At 39.2% G+C, this 19068-nt stretch overlaps 20 non-coding genes across 20 annotated transcripts; all 20 read right to left on the bottom strand.

The window, feature by feature from the left end:
• Positions 1 to 220: 220 nt before the first annotated feature.
• Positions 221 to 293, bottom strand: TRNAT-UGU (transfer RNA threonine (anticodon UGU)). The gene has a single exon. It is a non-coding gene; the product is annotated as a tRNA-Thr (tRNA).
• A 298-nt stretch (positions 294 to 591) lies between these two features.
• On the bottom strand, positions 592 to 664 carry TRNAT-UGU (transfer RNA threonine (anticodon UGU)). The gene has a single exon. It is a non-coding gene; the product is annotated as a tRNA-Thr (tRNA).
• Positions 665 to 962: 298 nt separating this feature from the next.
• Positions 963 to 1035, bottom strand: TRNAT-CGU (transfer RNA threonine (anticodon CGU)). The gene has a single exon. It is a non-coding gene; the product is annotated as a tRNA-Thr (tRNA).
• A 1325-nt stretch (positions 1036 to 2360) lies between these two features.
• TRNAT-UGU (transfer RNA threonine (anticodon UGU)) lies at positions 2361 to 2433 on the bottom strand. Its single transcript has one exon. It is a non-coding gene; the product is annotated as a tRNA-Thr (tRNA).
• Positions 2434 to 2731: 298 nt separating this feature from the next.
• On the bottom strand, positions 2732 to 2804 carry TRNAM-CAU (transfer RNA methionine (anticodon CAU)). The gene has a single exon. It is a non-coding gene; the product is annotated as a tRNA-Met (tRNA).
• Positions 2805 to 3095: 291 nt separating this feature from the next.
• TRNAT-CGU (transfer RNA threonine (anticodon CGU)) lies at positions 3096 to 3168 on the bottom strand. The gene has a single exon. It is a non-coding gene; the product is annotated as a tRNA-Thr (tRNA).
• Positions 3169 to 3459: 291 nt separating this feature from the next.
• TRNAT-UGU (transfer RNA threonine (anticodon UGU)) lies at positions 3460 to 3532 on the bottom strand. The gene has a single exon. It is a non-coding gene; the product is annotated as a tRNA-Thr (tRNA).
• A 298-nt stretch (positions 3533 to 3830) lies between these two features.
• On the bottom strand, positions 3831 to 3903 carry TRNAT-UGU (transfer RNA threonine (anticodon UGU)). The gene has a single exon. It is a non-coding gene; the product is annotated as a tRNA-Thr (tRNA).
• A 298-nt stretch (positions 3904 to 4201) lies between these two features.
• TRNAT-CGU (transfer RNA threonine (anticodon CGU)) lies at positions 4202 to 4274 on the bottom strand. The gene has a single exon. It is a non-coding gene; the product is annotated as a tRNA-Thr (tRNA).
• A 1337-nt stretch (positions 4275 to 5611) lies between these two features.
• TRNAT-UGU (transfer RNA threonine (anticodon UGU)) lies at positions 5612 to 5684 on the bottom strand. The gene has a single exon. It is a non-coding gene; the product is annotated as a tRNA-Thr (tRNA).
• A 298-nt stretch (positions 5685 to 5982) lies between these two features.
• Positions 5983 to 6055, bottom strand: TRNAT-UGU (transfer RNA threonine (anticodon UGU)). The gene has a single exon. It is a non-coding gene; the product is annotated as a tRNA-Thr (tRNA).
• Positions 6056 to 14260: 8205 nt separating this feature from the next.
• TRNAT-CGU (transfer RNA threonine (anticodon CGU)) lies at positions 14261 to 14333 on the bottom strand. Its single transcript has one exon. It is a non-coding gene; the product is annotated as a tRNA-Thr (tRNA).
• Positions 14334 to 16000: 1667 nt separating this feature from the next.
• TRNAT-CGU (transfer RNA threonine (anticodon CGU)) lies at positions 16001 to 16073 on the bottom strand. The gene has a single exon. It is a non-coding gene; the product is annotated as a tRNA-Thr (tRNA).
• Positions 16074 to 16365: 292 nt separating this feature from the next.
• Positions 16366 to 16438, bottom strand: TRNAT-UGU (transfer RNA threonine (anticodon UGU)). The gene has a single exon. It is a non-coding gene; the product is annotated as a tRNA-Thr (tRNA).
• A 299-nt stretch (positions 16439 to 16737) lies between these two features.
• Positions 16738 to 16810, bottom strand: TRNAT-UGU (transfer RNA threonine (anticodon UGU)). The gene has a single exon. It is a non-coding gene; the product is annotated as a tRNA-Thr (tRNA).
• A 298-nt stretch (positions 16811 to 17108) lies between these two features.
• TRNAT-CGU (transfer RNA threonine (anticodon CGU)) lies at positions 17109 to 17181 on the bottom strand. The gene has a single exon. It is a non-coding gene; the product is annotated as a tRNA-Thr (tRNA).
• Positions 17182 to 17479: 298 nt separating this feature from the next.
• TRNAT-CGU (transfer RNA threonine (anticodon CGU)) lies at positions 17480 to 17552 on the bottom strand. Its single transcript has one exon. It is a non-coding gene; the product is annotated as a tRNA-Thr (tRNA).
• A 291-nt stretch (positions 17553 to 17843) lies between these two features.
• TRNAT-UGU (transfer RNA threonine (anticodon UGU)) lies at positions 17844 to 17916 on the bottom strand. The gene has a single exon. It is a non-coding gene; the product is annotated as a tRNA-Thr (tRNA).
• A 660-nt stretch (positions 17917 to 18576) lies between these two features.
• TRNAT-CGU (transfer RNA threonine (anticodon CGU)) lies at positions 18577 to 18649 on the bottom strand. Its single transcript has one exon. It is a non-coding gene; the product is annotated as a tRNA-Thr (tRNA).
• A 291-nt stretch (positions 18650 to 18940) lies between these two features.
• On the bottom strand, positions 18941 to 19013 carry TRNAT-UGU (transfer RNA threonine (anticodon UGU)). Its single transcript has one exon. It is a non-coding gene; the product is annotated as a tRNA-Thr (tRNA).
• Between the last annotated feature and the right edge of the window lie 55 nt (positions 19014 to 19068).

Here is a 19068-nt window from a genome sequence, read left to right as displayed (position 1 = left end):
AATTTTGGATTTTAATTTGTAGCTCCTTGACCCAATGGACACTGTTTACAATTGACCGATTCTGAATCATTTGCAATCTCCATGCTAAATGCACACATTGAACTTGAAATAGATCTTCTCACTTGAGACGACCACTGTATATACTGTCATGCAAATTAAGATCACTGTACATACTGTCATGCAAATTAAGTTTTTGTAAATGTAACAATAAAGAACTGGTAGGCCCCAGTGAGATTTGAACTCACGAACCCTGGTTTACAAGACCAGTGCTCTAACCCCTGAGCTATGAAGCCTTACATGAGAATGTATGTTTAAAAAAAAATCATGCATTTGTGGGGTTTCAAAGAAATCAAATTTGAAATTTAATTTTGGATTTTAATTTGTAGCTCCTTGACCCAATGAACACTGTTTACAAATGACTGATTCTGAATCATTTGCAATCTCCATGCTAAATGCACACATTGAACTTGAAATAGATCTTCTCACTTGAGACTTGAGAAGAACACTGTATATACTGTCATGCAAATTAAGATCACTGTACATACTGTCATGCAAATTAAGTTTTAGTAGATGTAACAATAAAGAACTGGTAGGCCCCAGTGAGATTTGAACTCACGACCCCTGGTTTACAAGACCAGTGCTCTAACCCCTGAGCTATGAAGCCTTACATGAGAATGTATGTTTAAAAAAAAATCATGCATTTGTGGGGTTTCAAAGAAATCAAATTTGAAATTTAATTTTGGATTTTAATTTGTAGCTCCTTGACCCAATGGACACTGTTTACAAATGACTGATTCTGAATCATTTGCAATCTCCATGCTAAATGCACACATTGAACTTGAAATAGATCTTCTCACTTGAGACTTGAGAAGACCACTGTATATACTGTCATGCAAATTAAGATCACTGTACATGCTGTCATGCAAATTAAGTTTCTGTAAATGAAACAATAAAGAACTGGAAGGCCCCAGTGAGACTTGATCTCACGACCCCTGGTTTACGAGACCAGTGCTCTAACCCCTGAGCTATGGAGCCATGGAGGTGCATTAATTTCTAGACATATATGGTGTCTGTGTACTGGAGGAACATAATCAATTGCAAATTGTACATTTTTTGGCAATTCATGCCAATGTACACTTTTTTCAAATGAAACTCTATAATATATTTCCAATGAGAGTGTTTAAGAAATATTATTATTCTGTATTTAGTGCCACAAGGGATCTGCGTTGTCCAATTACAGAGCACATAAACAAATTTGCAAAAAACAAAACAGTAAAGAGTCTTGGAGGCATGAGTGGTAGAAAGTAAGCAATTGGCAGGAGTGGTAATGAGAAAATGTGGGAATTTAAAGGGAGATAAGGTCATAGATGTAAATGGGAGAGGAGAAAGTGAGAACTAGAAGAGTCTGTAGTGCCATCAATATATAATGCAGTTGTGGAAGATGACGCAGTGTGGAGGGTGGTAAGATAATCAGTTCAGTCTTAGACGTGTTTAGTTTCACAAAGCGCTGGGACATCCAAGAAGAGATAGCTGATAGACTGGTGGAGATACGAGTGAGTAAAAGTCTGGGGAGACAAGGTAGATTTGAGTATCAGCAGCAAAAAGATGATATTGTCAGTCAAAAAAGCTAATGAGCTCAACTAAAGAGGATGCATACAAAAAGAAAAGGAGAGGACAAAGAAAAGAACCTTGCGGGAAACATACTATTAGTGGAAGAGGGGTGAGGTAGAGTCCTGAGAGGAGACAGATAGGTAGGAAGAGGTTGTAAACAATGAGCTCAAGGAGTTTGGATGCATAGCTATGCTTGGGGCATGCATAGAATTGGTTGAACAATAAAGATATGAGACATGCAATTGAAAACAGTCAGAAAAATAGAATGAACGTCTTAAGTGATGCTCCAAATTGACTATCAAAGTATGTGAACAAATTGAAATAGATCTCTTTACTTTCGACTTGATGAAACTACTTTACATATGGTCATGCAAATTAATTTTTAGTAGTTGTAACAATAAAGAACTGGTAGGCCCCAGTGAGTTTTGAACTCACTCTAACCCCTGAGCTATGAAGCCTTACATGAGAATGTATGTTTAAAAAAAAATCATGCATTTGTGGGGTTTCAAAGAAATCAAATTTGAAATTTAATTTTTTATTTTAATTTGTAGCTCTTTGACCCAATGGACACTGTTTACAAATGGCCGATTCTGAATCATTTGCAATCTCCATGCTAAATGCACACATTGAACTTGAAATATATCTTCTCACTTGAGACGACCACTGTATATACTGTCATGCAAATTAAGATCACTGTACATGCTGTCATGCAAATTAAGTTTTTGTAAATTAAACAATAAAGAACTGGTAGGCCCCAGTGAGATTTGAACTCACGACCCCTGGTTTACAAGACCAGTGCTCTAACCCCTGAGCTATGAAGCCTTACATGAAAATGTATGTTTAAAAAAAAATCATGCATTTGTGGGGTTTCAAAGAAATCAAATTTGAAATTTAATTTTGGATTTTAATTTGTAGCTCCTTGACCCAATGGACACTGTTTACAAATGACTGATTCTGAATCATTTGCAATCTCCATGCTAAATGCACACATTGAACTTGAAATAGATCTTCTCACTTGAGACTTGAGAAGAACACTGTATATACTGTCATGCAAATTAAGATCACTGTACATACTGTCATGCAAATTAAGTTTTAGTAGATGTAACAATAAAGAACTGGTAGGCCCCAGTGAGATTTGAACTCACGACCCCTGGTTTATGAGACCAGTGCTCTAACCCCTGAGATATAAAGCCTTACATGAGAATGTTTGTTTTAAAAAAAATAATGCATTTGTGGGGTTTCAAAAAAATCAAATTTGAAATTTAATTTTGGATTTAAATTTGTAGCTCCGTGACCCAATGGACACTGTTTACAATTGACCGATTCTGAATCATTTGCAATCTCCATGCTAAATGCACACATTGAACTTGAAATAGATCTTCTCACTTGAGACGACCACTGTATATACTGTCCTGCAAATTAAGATCACTGTACATACTGTCATGCAAATTAAGTTTTTGTAAATGTAACAATAAAGAACTGGTAGGCCCCAATGAGATTTGAACTCACGACCCCCGGTTTACGAGACCAGTGCTCTAACCCCTGAGATATAAAGCCTTACATGAGAATGTTTGTTTTAAAAAAAATAATGCATTTGTGGGGTTTCAAAAAAATCAAATTTGAAATTTAATTTTGGATTTTAATTTGTAGCTCCTTGACCCAATGGACACTGTTTACAATTGACCGATTCTGAATCATTTGCAATCTCCATGCTAAATGCACACATTGAACTTGAAATAGATCTTCTCACTTGAGACGACCACTGTATATACTGTCATGCAAATTAAGATCACTGTACATACTGTCATGCAAATTAAGTTTTTGTAAATGTAACAATAAAGAACTGGTAGGCCCCAGTGAGATTTGAACTCACGACCCCTGGTTTACAAGACCAGTGCTCTAACCCCTGAGCTATGAAGCCTTACATGAGAATGTATGTTTAAAAAAAAATCATGCATTTGTGGGGTTTCAAAGAAATCAAATTTGAAATTTGATTTTGGATTTTAATTTGTAGCTCCTTGACCCAATGGACACTGTTTACAAATGACTGATTCTGAATCATTTGCAATCTCCATGCTAAATGCACACATTGAACTTGAAATAGATCTTCTCACTTGAGACTTGAGAAGAACACTGTATATACTGTCATGCAAATTAAGATCACTTTACATACTGTCATGCAAATTAAGTTTTAGTAGATGTAACAATAAAGAACTGGTAGGCCCCAGTGAGATTTGAACTCACGACCCCTGGTTTACAAGACCAGTGCTCTAACCCCTGAGCTATGAAGCCTTACATGAGAATGTATGTTTAAAAAAAAATCATGCATTTGTGGGGTTTCAAAGAAATCAAATTTGAAATTTAATTTTGGATTTTAATTTGTAGCTCCTTGACCCAATGGACACTGTTTACAAATGACTGATTCTGAATCATTTGCAATCTCCATGCTAAATGCACACATTGAACTTGAAATAGATCTTCTCACTTGAGACTTGAGAAGACCACTGTATATACTGTCATGCAAATTAAGATCACTGTACATGCTGTCATGCAAATTAAGTTTCTGTAAATGAAACAATAAAGAACTGGAAGGCCCCAGTGAGACTTGATCTCACGACCCCTGGTTTACGAGACCAGTGCTCTAACCCCTGAGCTATGGAGCCATTGAGGTACATTAATTTCTAGACATATATGGTGTCTGTGTACTGGAGGAACATAATCAATTGCAAATTGTACATTTTTTGGCAATTCATGCCAATGTACACTTTTTTCAAATGAAACTCTATAATATATTTCCAATGAGAGTGTTTAAGAAATATTATTCTGTATTTAGTGCCACAAGGGATCTGCGTTGTCCAATTACAGAGCACATAAACAAATTTGCAAAAAACAAAACAGTAAAGAGTCTTGGAGGCATGAGTGGTAGAAAGTAAGCAATTGGCAGGAGTGGTAATGAGAAAATGTGGGAATTTAAAGGGAGATAAGGTCATAGATGTAAATGGGAGAGGAGAAAGTGAGAACTAGAAGAGTCTGTAGTGCCATCAATATATAATGCAGTTGTGGAAGATGACGCAGTGTGGAGGGTGGTAAGATAATCAGTTCAGTCTTAGACGTGTTTAGTTTCACAAAGCGCTGGGACATCCAAGAAGAGATAGCTGATAGACTGGTGGAGATATGAGTGAGTAAAAGTCTGGGGAGACAAGGTAGATTTGAGTATCAGCAGCAAAAAGATGATATTGTCAGTCAAAAAAGCTAATGAGCTCAACTAAAGAGGATGCATACAAAAAGAAAAGGAGAGGACAAAGAAAAGAACCTTGCGGGAAACATACTATTAGTGGAAGAGGGGTGAGGTAGAGTCCTGAGAGGAGACAGATAGGCAATGGACAGATAGGTAGGAAGAGGTTGTAAACAATGAGCTCAAGGAGTTTGGATGCATAGCTATGCTTGGGGCATGCATAGAATTGGTTGAACAATAAAGATATGAGACATGCAATTGAAAACAGTCAGAAAAATAGAATGAACGTCTTAAGTGATGCTCCAAATTGACTATCAAAGTATGTGAACAAATTGAAATAGATCTCTTTACTTTCGACTTGATGAAACTACTTTACATATGGTCATGCAAATTAATTTTTAGTAGCTGTAACAATAAAGAACTGGTAGGCCCCAGTGAGTTTTGAACTCACTCTAACCCCTGAGCTATGAAGCCTTACATGAGAATGTATGTTTAAAAAAAAATCATGCATTTGTGGGGTTTCAAAGAAATCAAATTTGAAATTTAATTTTGGATTTTAATTTGTAGCTCCTTGACCCAATGGACACTGTTTACAAATGGCCGATTCTGAATCATTTGCAATCTCCATGCTAAATGCACACATTGAACTTGAAATAGATCTTCTCACTTGAGACGACCACTGTATATACTGTCATGCAAATTAAGATCACTGTACATGCTGTCATGCAAATTAAGTTTTAGTAGATGTAACAATAAAGTAGTGGTAGGCCCCAGTGAGATTTGAACTCACGACCCCTGGTTTACAAGACCAGTGCTCTAACCCCTGAGCTATGAAGCCTTACATGAGAATGTATGTTTAAAAAAAAATCATGCATTTGTGGGGTTTCAAAGAAATCAAATTTGAAATTTAATTTTGGATTTTAATTTGTAGCTCCTTGACCCAATGGACACTGTTTACAAATGACTGATTCTGAATCATTTGCAATCTCCATGCTAAATGCACACATTGAACTTGAAATAGATCTTCTCACTTGAGACTTGAGAAGAACACTGTATATACTGTCATGCAAATTAAGATCACTGTACATACTGTCATGCAAATTAAGTTTTAGTAGATGTAACAATAAAGAACTGGTAGGCCCCAGTGAGATTTGAACTCACGACCCCTGGTTTACAAGACCAGTGCTCTAACCCATGAGCTTTGAAGCCTTACATGAGAATGTATGTTTAACCCCTTCATGACAGAGCCAGTTTGTGCCTTCATGACAGAGCCCTTTTTTTCAAATCTGACATGTCTCACTTAAGTGGGGATAACTTTTTTTTGCTTTTACTTATCCCAGTGATTTTGAGATTGTTTTCTCGTGACACATTGTACTTCAAGTTAGTGGTAAATTTGGGTCGATACAGTCTGTGTTTTTTTGTGAAAAATACCAAAATATCGTGAAAAAATGGAAAATTTAGCAATTTGCAAAATGTTAAATTTTCTGCTTGTGAGACAAATAATCATACCACTCAAAATAATTAATAACTAACATAGACCATATGTCTACTTTATGTTTCCATCATTATTTCAACTTCCTTTTAATTTTTTTGGACACTAGGAGGCTTACAATATGAATAGCAAATTCTCAAATTTTCAAGAAAATTTCAAACACTGATTTTTTTAGGGATCAGTTCAGTTCTGATGTGACTTTGAGGGACTTGTATGTGAGACACCCCCATAAATGATGCCATTTCAAAAACTGCACCCCTCACAGTATTCAAAACAGCATTTTGGAAGTTTGTTAACCCTTTAGGTGTTTCACAGGAATTAAAACAAAGTGTAGGTGAAATTTCAAAATTTCTTTTTTTTTGCAGAGTTTCAATTTTAATACATTTTTCTAACGAATACAGTAGATTTTACTAGAGAAATGTGACTAAAAATTGATTCCCCCAATTCTTTTGTTTTCAAAAATATCCTATATGTGGCCCTAGTGTGCACGTTGACCAAACCACAGGCTTCATAATAGAAGGAGCACCTACTTGATTTTGGAGCCTCCTTTTTATGAGATTTTTTTTTAGGCACCATGTAGGTTTCTAGGCACCATAAGTGCTAAAAGTTAGGAACCTCCCCCACAAGTCACCCCATTTTGCAATCTACACCCCTCTGGGAATTCATCTAGGGGTATAGTGTACATTTCAAACACCCAGGGGTTTCACCAATTTTGGTACAACTGGGATGTGAAGATGGAAAATTACATTTTTTTACACAAACATGCAGTTCTGGCTCAAAATTTTTCATTTTCACAAGGTATGAAGGAGAAAAAGCACCCCAAAATCTGTGCCCCAATTTCTCCCGAGTACGGCAATGCCTCACATGTGACCAAAAAATACCAGTTGGGTGCATGGCAGGACTCAGAAGGGAAGGAGTGTTTTTTGGATTTTGCAGCACAGATTTTGGTGGAATGAATGGTGGGTGCTATGTTGCACCAATACAGTGGAACCCCCCCACAAGTCACCCCATTTAGCAAAGTACACCCCTCAGGGAATTCATCTAGGGGTATAGTGTACATTTCAAACCCCCAGGGGTTTCACCAATTTTGATACAACTGGGCAGTGAAAATGAAAAATTACATTTTTTTACACAAAAATGCAGTTCTGGCTCAAAATTTTTCATTTTCACAAGGAATGAAGGAGACAAAGCACCACAAAGTCTGTGCCCCAATTTCTCCCGAGTACGGCAATGCCTCACATGTGACCAAAAAATACCAGTTGGGCGCATGGCAGGACTCAGAAGGGAAGGAGTGATTTTTGGATTTTGCAGCTCAGATTCTGGTGGAATGAATGGTGGGTGCTATGTTGCATTAGCAAGACTCCCAAAGCACCAATACAGTGGAACCCCCCCACAAGTCACCCCATTTAGCAAAGTACACCCCTCAGGGAATTCATCTGGGGGTATAGTGTACATTTTAAACCCCCAGGGGTTTCACCAATTGTGGTACAACTGGGCTGTGAAAATGAAAAATTACATTTTTTTACACAAAAATGCAGTTCTGGCTCAAAATTTTTCATTTTCACAAGGAATGAAGGAGACAAAGCACCCCAAAGTCTGTGCCCCAATTTCTCCCGAGTACGGCAATGCCTCACATGTGACCAAAAAATACCAGTTGGGCGCATGGCAGGACTCAGAAGGGAAGGAGTGATTTTTGGATTTTGCAGCACAGATTTTGGTGGAATGAATGGTGGGTCCTATGTTGCATTAGCAAGACTCCCAAAGCACCAATACAGTGGAACCCCCCCACAAGTCACCCCATTTTGCAAAGTACACCCCTCAGGGAATTCATCTAGGGGTATAGTGTACATTTCAAACCCCCAGGGGTTTCACCAATTGTGGTACAACTGGGCTGTGAAAATGAAAACTTACATTTTTTTACACAAAAATGCAGTTCTGGCTCAAAATTTTTCATTTTCACAAGGAATGAAGGAGACAAAGCACCCCAAAGTCTGTGCCCCAATTTCTCCCGAGTACGGCAATGCCTCACATGTGACCAAAAAATACCAGTTGGGCGCATGGCAGGACTCAGAAGGGAAGGAGTGATTTTTGGATTTTGCAGCACAGATTTTGGTGGAATGAATGGTGGGTGCTATGTTGCATTAGCAAGACTCCCAAAGCACCAATACAGTGGAACCCCCCACAAGTCACCCCATTTTGCAAAGTACACCCCTCAGGGAATTCATCTGGGGGTATAGTGTACATTTCAAACCCCCAGGGGTTTCACCAATTGTGGTACAACTGGGCTGTGAAAATGAAAAATTACATTTTTTTACACAAAAATGCAGTTCTGGCTCAAAATTTTTCATTTTCACAAGGAATGAAGGAGACAAAGCACCCCAAAGTCTGTGCCCCAATTTCTCCCGAGTACGGCAATGCCTCACATGTGACCAAAAAATACCAGTTGGGCGCATGGCAGGACTCAGAAGGGAAGGAGTGATTTTTGGATTTTGCAGCACAGATTTTGGTGGAATGAATGGTGGGTGCTATGTTGTATTAGCAAGACTCCCAAAGCACCAATACAGTGGAACCCCCCCACAAGTCACCCCATTTTGCAAAGTACACCCCTCAGGGAATTCATCTAGGGGTATAGTGTACATTTCAAACCCCCAGGGGTTTCACCAATTGTGGTACAACTGGGCTGTGAAAATGAAAAATTACATTTTTTTACACAAAAATGCAGTTCTGGCTCAAAATTTTTCATTTTCACAAGGAATGAAGGAGACAAAGCACCCCAAAGTCTGTGCCCCAATTTCTCCCGAGTACGGCAATGCCTCACATGTGACCAAAAAATACCAGTTGGGTGCATGGCAGGACTCAGAAGGGAAGGAGTGTTTTTTGGATTTTGCAGCACAGATTTTGGTGGAATGAATGGTGGGTGCTATGTTGCACCAATACAGTGGAACCCCCCCACAAGTCACCCCATTTTGCAAAGTACACCCCTCAGGGAATTCATCTAGGGGTATAGTGTACATTTCAAACCCCCAGGGGTTTTACCAATTGTGGTACAACTGGGCTGTGAAAATGAAAAATTACATTTTTTTTACACAAAAATGCAGTTCTGGCTCAAAATTTTTCATTTTCACAAGGAATGAAGGAGACAAAGCACCCCAAAGTCTGTGCCCCAATTTCTCCCGAGTACGGCAATGCCTCACATGTGACCAAAAAATACCAGTTGGGCGCATGGCAGGACTCAGAAGGGAAGGAGTGATTTTTGGATTTTGGAGCACAGATTTTGGTGGAATGAATGGTGGGTGCTATGTTGCATTACCAATACAGTGGAACCCCCCACAAGTCACCCCATTTTGCAAAGTACACCCCTCAGGGAATTCATCTAGGGGTATAGTGTACATTTCAAACCCCCAGGGGTTTCACCAATTGTGGTACAACTGGGCTGTGAAAATGAAAAATTACATTTTTTTTACACAAAAATGCAGTTCTGGCTCAAAATTTTTCATTTTCACAAGGAATGAAGGAGACAAAGCACCCCAAAGTCTGTGCCCCAATTTCTCCCGAGTACGGCAATGCCTCACATGTGACCAAAAAATACCAGTTGGGCGCATGGCAGGACTCAGAAGGGAAGGAGTGATTTTTGGATTTTGGAGCACAGATTTTGGTGGAATGAATGGTGGGTGCTATGTTGCATTACCAATACAGTGGAACCCCCCCACAAATCACCCCATTTTGCAAAGTACACCCCTCAGGGAATTCATCTAGGGGTATAGTGTACATTTCAAACCCCCAGGGGTTTCACCAATTGTGGTACAACTGGGCTGTGAAAATGAAAAATTACATTTTTTTTACACAAAAATGCAGTTCTGGCTCAAAATTTTTCATTTTCACAAGGAATGAAGGAGACAAAGCACCCCAAAGTCTGTGCCCCAATTTCTCCCGAGTACGGCAATGCCTCACATGTGACCAAAAAATACCAGTTGGGTGCATGGCAGGACTCAGAAGGGAAGGAGTGATTTTTGGATTTTGCAGCTCAGATTCTGGTGGAATGAATGGTGGGTGCTATGTGGCATTAGCAAGACCCCCGAAGCACGGTGAAATGATGAACCTAATAATCCATAGATGTGTGGTATATTTTGAAACACTCCTTTATACATAGGCCGGGTTTGTCGGGGCAAGTTTCACAGTGGAAAATAGTTTCCTTTCTTATTACCTTTTTATAGCAAACTTTGCACCTTTTTTGTGTCCTGCCCTTTCTTGCAGTGGAGGGGATTTCGTTGGGAAAATGCTGCCCTGGTACAATACGGGGGCCAGTACTAGAAGTACTGGGGCCCTCTGCCTGCTGGTTCCCAAATACTAGGCCCTTTATGACTTCCTCTTGAAAGTGCATAAATGTCCCCCTCTGGCCGGTAGAACGGAATAGCACGTAAGCGTTATACAGTGCCATCTGGATGATATACACGGCCAGCTTCTTGTACCAGATATTTGTTTTCCGCAGGGCACTGTACGGCTTCAGTACCTGATCTGAAAGATCCACTCCGCCCATGTACTTATTGTAATCTAGGATACAATTTGGTTTTGAGGTGTGGGTACTGGTACCTCGTACAGGGATGGAGGTGGTACTGTCTCCATGAATTGTTGTCAGTATAAGGACATCCCTCTTGTCCTTATATTTGACCAACAACATATTTTCGTTGCATATTCCCCTGCTTTCACCCCTTCTCATTACTTGGGCAATGTGCGTTTTTGGGAGGCCTCTTTGGTTCTTGCGCACAGTACCGCAAGCTGCTGTACCTCTTGAACCAAGGGCCTTAAACAGGGGGATGCTGGTGTAAAAGTTATCCACATAGAGGTGATAACCTTTATCCAGGAAGGGGTGCACTAAATTCCAGACAATTTTTCCACTAACACCTACGAGGGAGGGGGGGCATTCTGGCGGTTCAATTCTTGAATCCTTCCCTTCATATACCCTAAACTTGTGGGTGTACCCTGTGGTGCTTTCACACAGCTTATACATTTTTATGCCATACCTTGCCCTCTTACTGGGAAGGTACTGGCGGAATTTAACCCTTCCTTTAAAATGTATAAGGGACTCGTCGATACTAATACATTTATCAGGGATGTATAGCTCTGCAAATTTGGCACTGAAATGATCAATGACCGGCCTGACTTTGAATAGCCTGTCAAAGGTGGGATCATCTCTGGGTGGGCACTGTGCATTATCGGTGTAATGTATAAATTTATGGATTGCCTCAAAACGAGTCTGAGTCATGGCCATACGGTAAAATGGGGTGCTGTACAGAACATCTGTACTCCAATATTGCCTAATTTGTGGCTTTTTTACTATGCCCATATGAAGCACCAGACCCCAAAACGTCATCATCTCTACTGCATCTACAGGGGTCCACCTTGCAAATGATGACGTGGGGTTTTGAGCAATAAACTGCTGGGCATATAAATTAGTTTGGTCCACCATTAAATTTATAAAATCATCAGAGAAAAATAATTTGAAAAAGTCAATTTCTCTGAAACCTGTGGAATCAAATTGGATTCCTGGCATGGCCAAAAACTCAGGAACCTGGGGCTCAAAATTGTCTGGTGGTGGGGTCCATACTAGATCAATTATTGGGGGGGGGGTCTCAGCTGATCTACGGGGGCGTCTTTGAGGGGGTCCCTCATCACCGGAGGAGGAAGAGGAGCTTAAGACGAATCCTTCAAATTCCCCGCTTGCATCACTGGCTGTGTCAGAGTCAGAGGCAAGCATGGCATATGCCTCCTCCACTGAATACATTCTTCTGGATGACTGGGATGACATTTGGGATGACATTTGGGATGACATTTGGGATGACATTTTTATTTTTGTGTTACTGGTAGTGAAATGTTTCAACACGTGTATAGTGTAGGGGGGGGTACAAACTTTATTTCAACCCTGGGGGTATGTAGTGTGTAGTGTGTATGTAGTGCAGAAAAAAAAAAATACTTTATACAAAAAAAAAAAAATTGAAGGGGTTAAAAAAAAAAAAATTGAAGGGGTTAAAAAAAAAAATTGAAGGGGTTAAAAAAACAAAAAAAAAGGTCCTGCGCCAAAAATTGAGCACAGATGTTGGTCAGTAAGGTCCGTCACTGAACAGCGCTCAAAGGCAACAGGAATTTGATCAAAAAAAAAAAAAATAGATCAACCCTGTGCCGAAAAAGCTGATCAGTGATGTACGTCACTGATCAGCGCACAGTGGCCACAGGACACCCACAAAATCACAGTGTGTGTAAAAAAAAAATAAAAAAAAGACCACACAGCACCCACAAAAAAAAAAAAGTTATCAGTGATGCGACACTGATTACCAATGAGGGGCAGCAGGTGCACAACCTTTGGTGCAACTGACAGTGCAACTGGCAGCAACTGACAGGTGTATATATAAAAAAAAAAACCTCTGCGCCCCCAAAAAGTTGCTGATCACCTCAGATATAGTGATCAGCACAAAAGGCGGGGGTAGCAGACACAAAATATACACTCTCTATCACTCTCTGTCACTATCTCTCTCTATCTCTCACTATCTATCACTATCTATCACTCTATGACACTGCAGCAGCACTGACAGTTATATATATAAAATAAAACCCCTGCACCCCCAAAAAGGGGGGGTAGCAGACACAAATCTCTCTATCTCTCTACCTCTCACTATCTATCACTATCTATCACTGTATGACACTGCAGCAGCAGCACTGACAGTTATTTAAACCCCTGCACCCCCAAAAAGGGGGGTAGCAGACACAAAATATACACTCTCTATCACTCTCTGTCACTATCTCTCTCTATCTCTCACTATCTCTCACTATCTATCACTATCTATCACTATCTATCACTCTATGACACTGCAGCAGCACTGACAGTTATATATATAAAATAAAACCCCTGCACCCCCAAAAAGGGGGGGTAGCAGACACAAAATATAGCTCTCTCTGTCACTATCTCTCTATCTCTCTCTATCTCTCTCTCTATCTCTCTATCTCTCTATCACACTGCAGCAGCAGCAGGAAGTCTCAGGAAGTCAGATCCAGGAAGCGTCCAGCACGCTACAAGCAGTGATCAAGTGATCAGGTAAGGTATTTGCAAGGATCAGGTAAGTATTAGGCAAGGATCAGGTCGGTATCACGGCAGACAGGCACGGTGACCGTTCTGCACGCTATTCCAGACCGGAATGGCGTCTGCAGCGCAGTCACCGTTAGTTTAAATGTCGCGCCTTGGCTGTGATTGGTCCGTGGGTCCCACGGACCAATCACAGCCTTGGGGGCAGGTGGGGTGAGGGTGGGGTGAGGTGTCATCGTCACCGATGACCCCCTCATGCCCCCTGACGCCCGGCGGTGATTGACACCTGTGTTACCGAGCGTCTGATTCGCTGGTAACACAGGAAAACGCTGTGAATGGCTGTTCACACTGAACAGCCAATCACAGCGATCGCCGACGGGGGGGCGGCATCGCAGCCCCCCCTGGGCATGCAGGGGCATGTCTGCTGTCAGGGACAGCAGACATCGTCCCTCTGTCACTGCGTCTCTAGACGCAGTGACAGTTTAAAGTCATGACGTATATATACGTCATGTGTCGGGAAGTACTTCCCGGCCATGACGTATATATACGTCAAATGTCGTGAAGGGGTTAAAAAAAAATCATGCATTTGTGGGGTTTCAAAGAAATCAAATTTGAAATTTAATTTTGGATTTTAATTTGTAGCTCCTTGACCCAATGGACACTGTTTACAAATGACTGATTCTGAATCATTTGCAATCTCCATGCTAAATGCACACATTGAACTTGAAATAGATCTTCTCACTTGAGACTTGAGAAGACCACTGTATATACTGTCATGCAAATTAAGATCACTGTACATGCTGTCATGCAAATTAAGTTTCTGTAAATGAAACAATAAAGAACTGGAAGGCCCCAGTGAGACTTGAACTCACGACCCCTGGTTTACGAGACCAGTGCTCTAACCCCTGAGCTATGGAGCCATGGAAGTGCATTAATTTCTAGACATATATGGTGTCTGTGTACTGGAGGAACATAATCAATTGCAAATTGTACACTTTTTTCAAATGAAACTCTATAATATATTTCCAATGAGAGTGTTTAAGAAATATTATTATTCTGTATTTAGTGCCACAAGGGATCTGCGTTGTCCAATTACAGAGCACATAAACAAATTTGCAAAAAACAAAACAGTAAAGAGTCTTGGAGGCATGAGTGGTAGAAAGTAAGCAATTGGCAGGAGTGGTAATGAGAAAATGTGGGAATTTAAAGGGAGATAAGGTCATAGATGTAAATGGGAGAGGAGAAAGTGAGAACTAGAAGAGTCTGTAGTGCCATCAATATATAATGCAGTTGTGGAAGATGACGCAGTGTGGAGGGTGGTAAGATAATCAGTTCAGTCTTAGACGTGTTTAGTTTCACAAAGCGCTGGGACATCCAAGAAGAGATAGCTGATAGACTGGTGGAGATACGAGTGAGTAAAAGTCTGGGGAGACAAGGTAGATTTGAGTATCAGCAGCAAAAAGATGATATTGTCAGTCAAAAAAGCTAATGAGCTCAACTAAAGAGGATGCATACAAAAAGAAAAGGAGAGGACAAAGAAAAGAACCTTGCGGGAAACATACTATTAGTGGAAGAGGGGTGAGGTAGAGTCCTGAGAGGAGACAGATAGGTAGGAAGAGGTTGTAAACAATGAGCTCAAGGAGTTTGGATGCATAGCTATGCTTGGGGCATGCATAGAATTGGTTGAACAATAAAGATATGAGACATGCAATTGAAAACAGTCAGAAAAATAGAATGAACGTCTTAAGTGATGCTCCAAATTGACTATCAAAGTATGTGAACAAATTGAAATAGATCTCTTTACTTTCGACTTGATGAAACTACTTTACATATGGTCATGCAAATTAATTTTTAGTAGCTGTAACAATAAAGAACTGGTAGGCCCCAGTGAGTTTTGAACTCACTCTAATCCCTGAGCTATGAAGCCTTACATGAGAATGTATGTTTAAAAAAAAATCATGCATTTGTGGGGTTTCAAAGAAATCAAATTTGAAATTTAATTTTTGATTTTAATTTGTAGCTCTTTGACCCAATGGACACTGTTTACAAATGGCCGATTCTGAATCATTTGCAATCTCCATGCTAAATGCACACATTGAACTTGAAATAGATCTTCTCACTTGAGACGACCACTGTATATACTGTCATGCAAATTAAGATCACTGTACATGCTGTCATGCAAATTAAGTTTTAGTAGATGTAACAATAAAGAACTGGTAGGCCCCAGAGATTTGAACTCACGACCCCTGGTTTACAAGACCAGTGCTCTAACCCCTGAGCTATGAAGCCTTACATAAGCATGTATGTTTAAAAAAAAATCATGCATTTGTGGGGTTTCAAAGAAATCAAATTTGAAATTTAATTTTGGATTTTAATTTGTAGCTCCTTGACCCAATGGACACTGTTTACAAATGACTGATTCTGAATCATTTGCAATCTCCATGCTAAATGCACACATTGAACGTGAAATAGATCTTCTCACTTGAGACTTGAGAAGAACACTGTATATACTGTCATGCAAATTAAGATCACTGTACATACTGTCATGCAAATTAAGTTTTAGTAGATGTAACAATAAAGAACTGGTAGGCCCCAGTGAGATTTGAACTCACGACCCCTGGTTTACGAGACCAGTGCTCTAACCCCTGAGCTATAAAGCCTTACATGAGAATGTTTGTTTTAAAAAAAATAATGCATTTGTGGGGTTTCAAAAAAAATCAAATTTGAAATTTAATTTTGGATTTGAATTTGTAGCTCTTTGACCCAATGGACACTGTTTACAAATGGCCGATTCTGAATCATTTGCAATCTCCATGCTAAATGCACACATTGAACTTGAAATAGATCTTCTCACTTGAGACGACCACTGTATATACTGTCATGCAAATTAAGATCACTGTACATGCTGTCATGCAAATTAAGTTTAAGTAGATGTAACAATAAAGTAGCGGTAGGCCCCAGTGAGATTTGAACTCACGACCCCTGGTTTACAAGACCAGTGCTCTAACCCCTGAGATATGAAGCCTTACATGAGAATGTATGTTTAAAAAAAAAATCATGCATTTGTGGGGTTTCAAAGAAATCAAATTTGAAATTTAATTTTGGATTTTAATTTGTAACTCCTTGACCCAATGGACACTGTTTACAAATGACTGATTCTGAATCATTTGCAATCTCCATGCTAAATGCACACATTGAACTTGAAATAGATCTTCTCACTTGAGACTTGAGAAGACCACTGTATATACTGTCATGCAAATTAAGATCACTGTACATGCTGTCATGCAAATTAAGTTTTTGTAAATGAAACAATAAAGAACTGGTAGGCCCCAGTGAGATTTGAACTCACGACCCCTGGTTTACAAGACCAGTGCTCTAACCCCTGAGCTATGAAGCCTTACATGAGAATGTATGTTTAAAAAAAAATCATGCATTTGTGGGGTTTCAAAGAAATCAAATTTGAAATTTAATTTTGGATTTTAATTTGTAGCTCCTTGACCCAATGGACACTGTTTACAAATGACTGATTCTGAATCATTTGCAATCTCCATGCTAAATGCACACATTGAACGTGAAATAGATCTTCTCACTTGAGACTTAAGAAGAAAACTGTATATACTGTCATGCAAATTAAGATCACTGTACATACTGTCATGCAAATTAAGTTTTAGTAGATGTAACAATAAAGAACTGGTAGGCCCCAGTGAGATTTGAACTCACGACCCCTGGTTTACGAGACCAGTGCTCTAACCCCTGAGCTATAAAGCCTTACATGAGAATGTTTGTTTTAAAAAAAATAATGCATTTGTGGGGTTTCAAAAAAATCAAATTTGAAATTTAATTTTGGATTTTAATTTGTAGCTCCTTGACCCAATGGACACTGTTTACAAATGACTGATTCTGAATCATTTGCAATCTCCATGCTAAATGCACACATTGAACTTGAAATAGATCTTCTCACTTGAGACTTGAGAAGAACACTGTATATACTGTCATGCAAATTAAGATCACTGTACATACTGTCATGCAAATTAAGTTTTAGTAGATGTAACAATAAAGAACTGGTAGGCCCCAGTGAGATTTGAACTCACGACCCCTGGTTTACGAGACCAGTGCTCTAACCCCTGAGCTATAATGCCTTACATGAGAATGTTTGTTTTAAAAAAAATAATGCATTTGTGGGGTTTCAAAAAAATCAAATTTGAAATTTAATTTTGGATTTTAATTTGTAGCTCCTTTACCCAATGGACACTGTTTACAATTGACCGATTCTGAATCATTTGCAATCTCCATGCTAAATGCACACATTGAACTTGAAATAGATCTTCTCACTTGAGACGACCACTGTATATACTGTCATGCAAATTAAGATCACTGTACATACTGTCATGCAAATTAAGTTTTTGTAAATGTAACAATAAAGAACTGGTAGGCCCCAGTGAGATTTGAACTCACGACCCCTGGTTTACAAGACCAGTGCTCTAACCCCTGAGCTATGAAGCCTTACATGAGAATGTATGTTTAAAAAAAAATCATGCATTTGTGGGGTTTCAAAGAAATCATATTTGAAATTTAATTTTTGATTTTAATTTGTAGCTCTTTGACCCAATGGACACTGTTTACAAATGGCCGATTCTGAATCATTTGCAATCTCCATGCTAAATGCACACATTAAACTTGAAATAGATCTTCTCACTTGAGACGACCACTGTATATACTGTCATGCAAATTAAGATCACTGTACATGCTGTCATGCAAATTAAGTTTTAGTAGATGTAACAATAAAGAACTGGTAGGCCCCAGAGATTTGAACTCACGACCCCTGGTTTACAAGACCAGTGCTCTAACCCCTGAGCTATGAAGCCTTACATAAGCATGTATGTTTAAAAAAAAATCATGCATTTGTGGGGTTTCAAAGAAATCAAATTTGAAATTTAATTTTGGATTTTAATTTGTAGCTCCTTGACCCAATGGACACTGTTTACAAATGACTGATTCTGAATCATTTGCAATCTCCATGCTAAATGCACACATTGAACGTGAAATAGATCTTCTCACTTGAGACTTGAGAAGAACACTGTATATACTGTCATGCAAATTAAGATCACTGTACATACTGTCATGCAAATTAAGTTTTAGTAGATGTAACAATAAAGAACTGGTAGGCCCCAGTGAGATTTGAACTCACGACCCCTGGTTTACGAGACCAGTGCTCTAACCCCTGAGCTATAAAGCCTTACATGAGAACGTTTGTTTTAAAAAAAATAATGCATTTGTGGGGTTTCAAAAAAATCAAATTTGAAATTTAATTTTGGATTTGAATTTGTAGCTCTTTGACCCAATGGACACTGTTTACAAATGGCCGATTCTGAATCATTTGCAATCTCCATGCTAAATGCACACATTGAACTTGAAATAGATCTTCTCACTTGAGACGACCACTGTATATACTGTCATGCAAATTAAGATCACTGTACATGCTGTCATGCAAATTAAGTTTTAGTAGATGTAACAATAAAGTACTGGTAGGCCCCAGTGAGATTTGAACTCACGACCCCTGGTTTACAAGACCAGTGCTCTAACCCCTGAGCTATGAAGCCTTACATGAGAATGTATGTTTAAAAAAAAATCATGCATTTGTGAGGTTTCAAAGAA

Source organism: Crinia signifera, chromosome 11 (assembly GCF_055691185.1).
Source record: "Crinia signifera chromosome 11, ASM5569118v1, whole genome shotgun sequence".
Lineage (NCBI taxonomy): Eukaryota > Metazoa > Chordata > Amphibia > Anura > Myobatrachidae > Crinia > Crinia signifera.
This window is presented reverse-complemented; position numbering and strand designations above follow the sequence as displayed.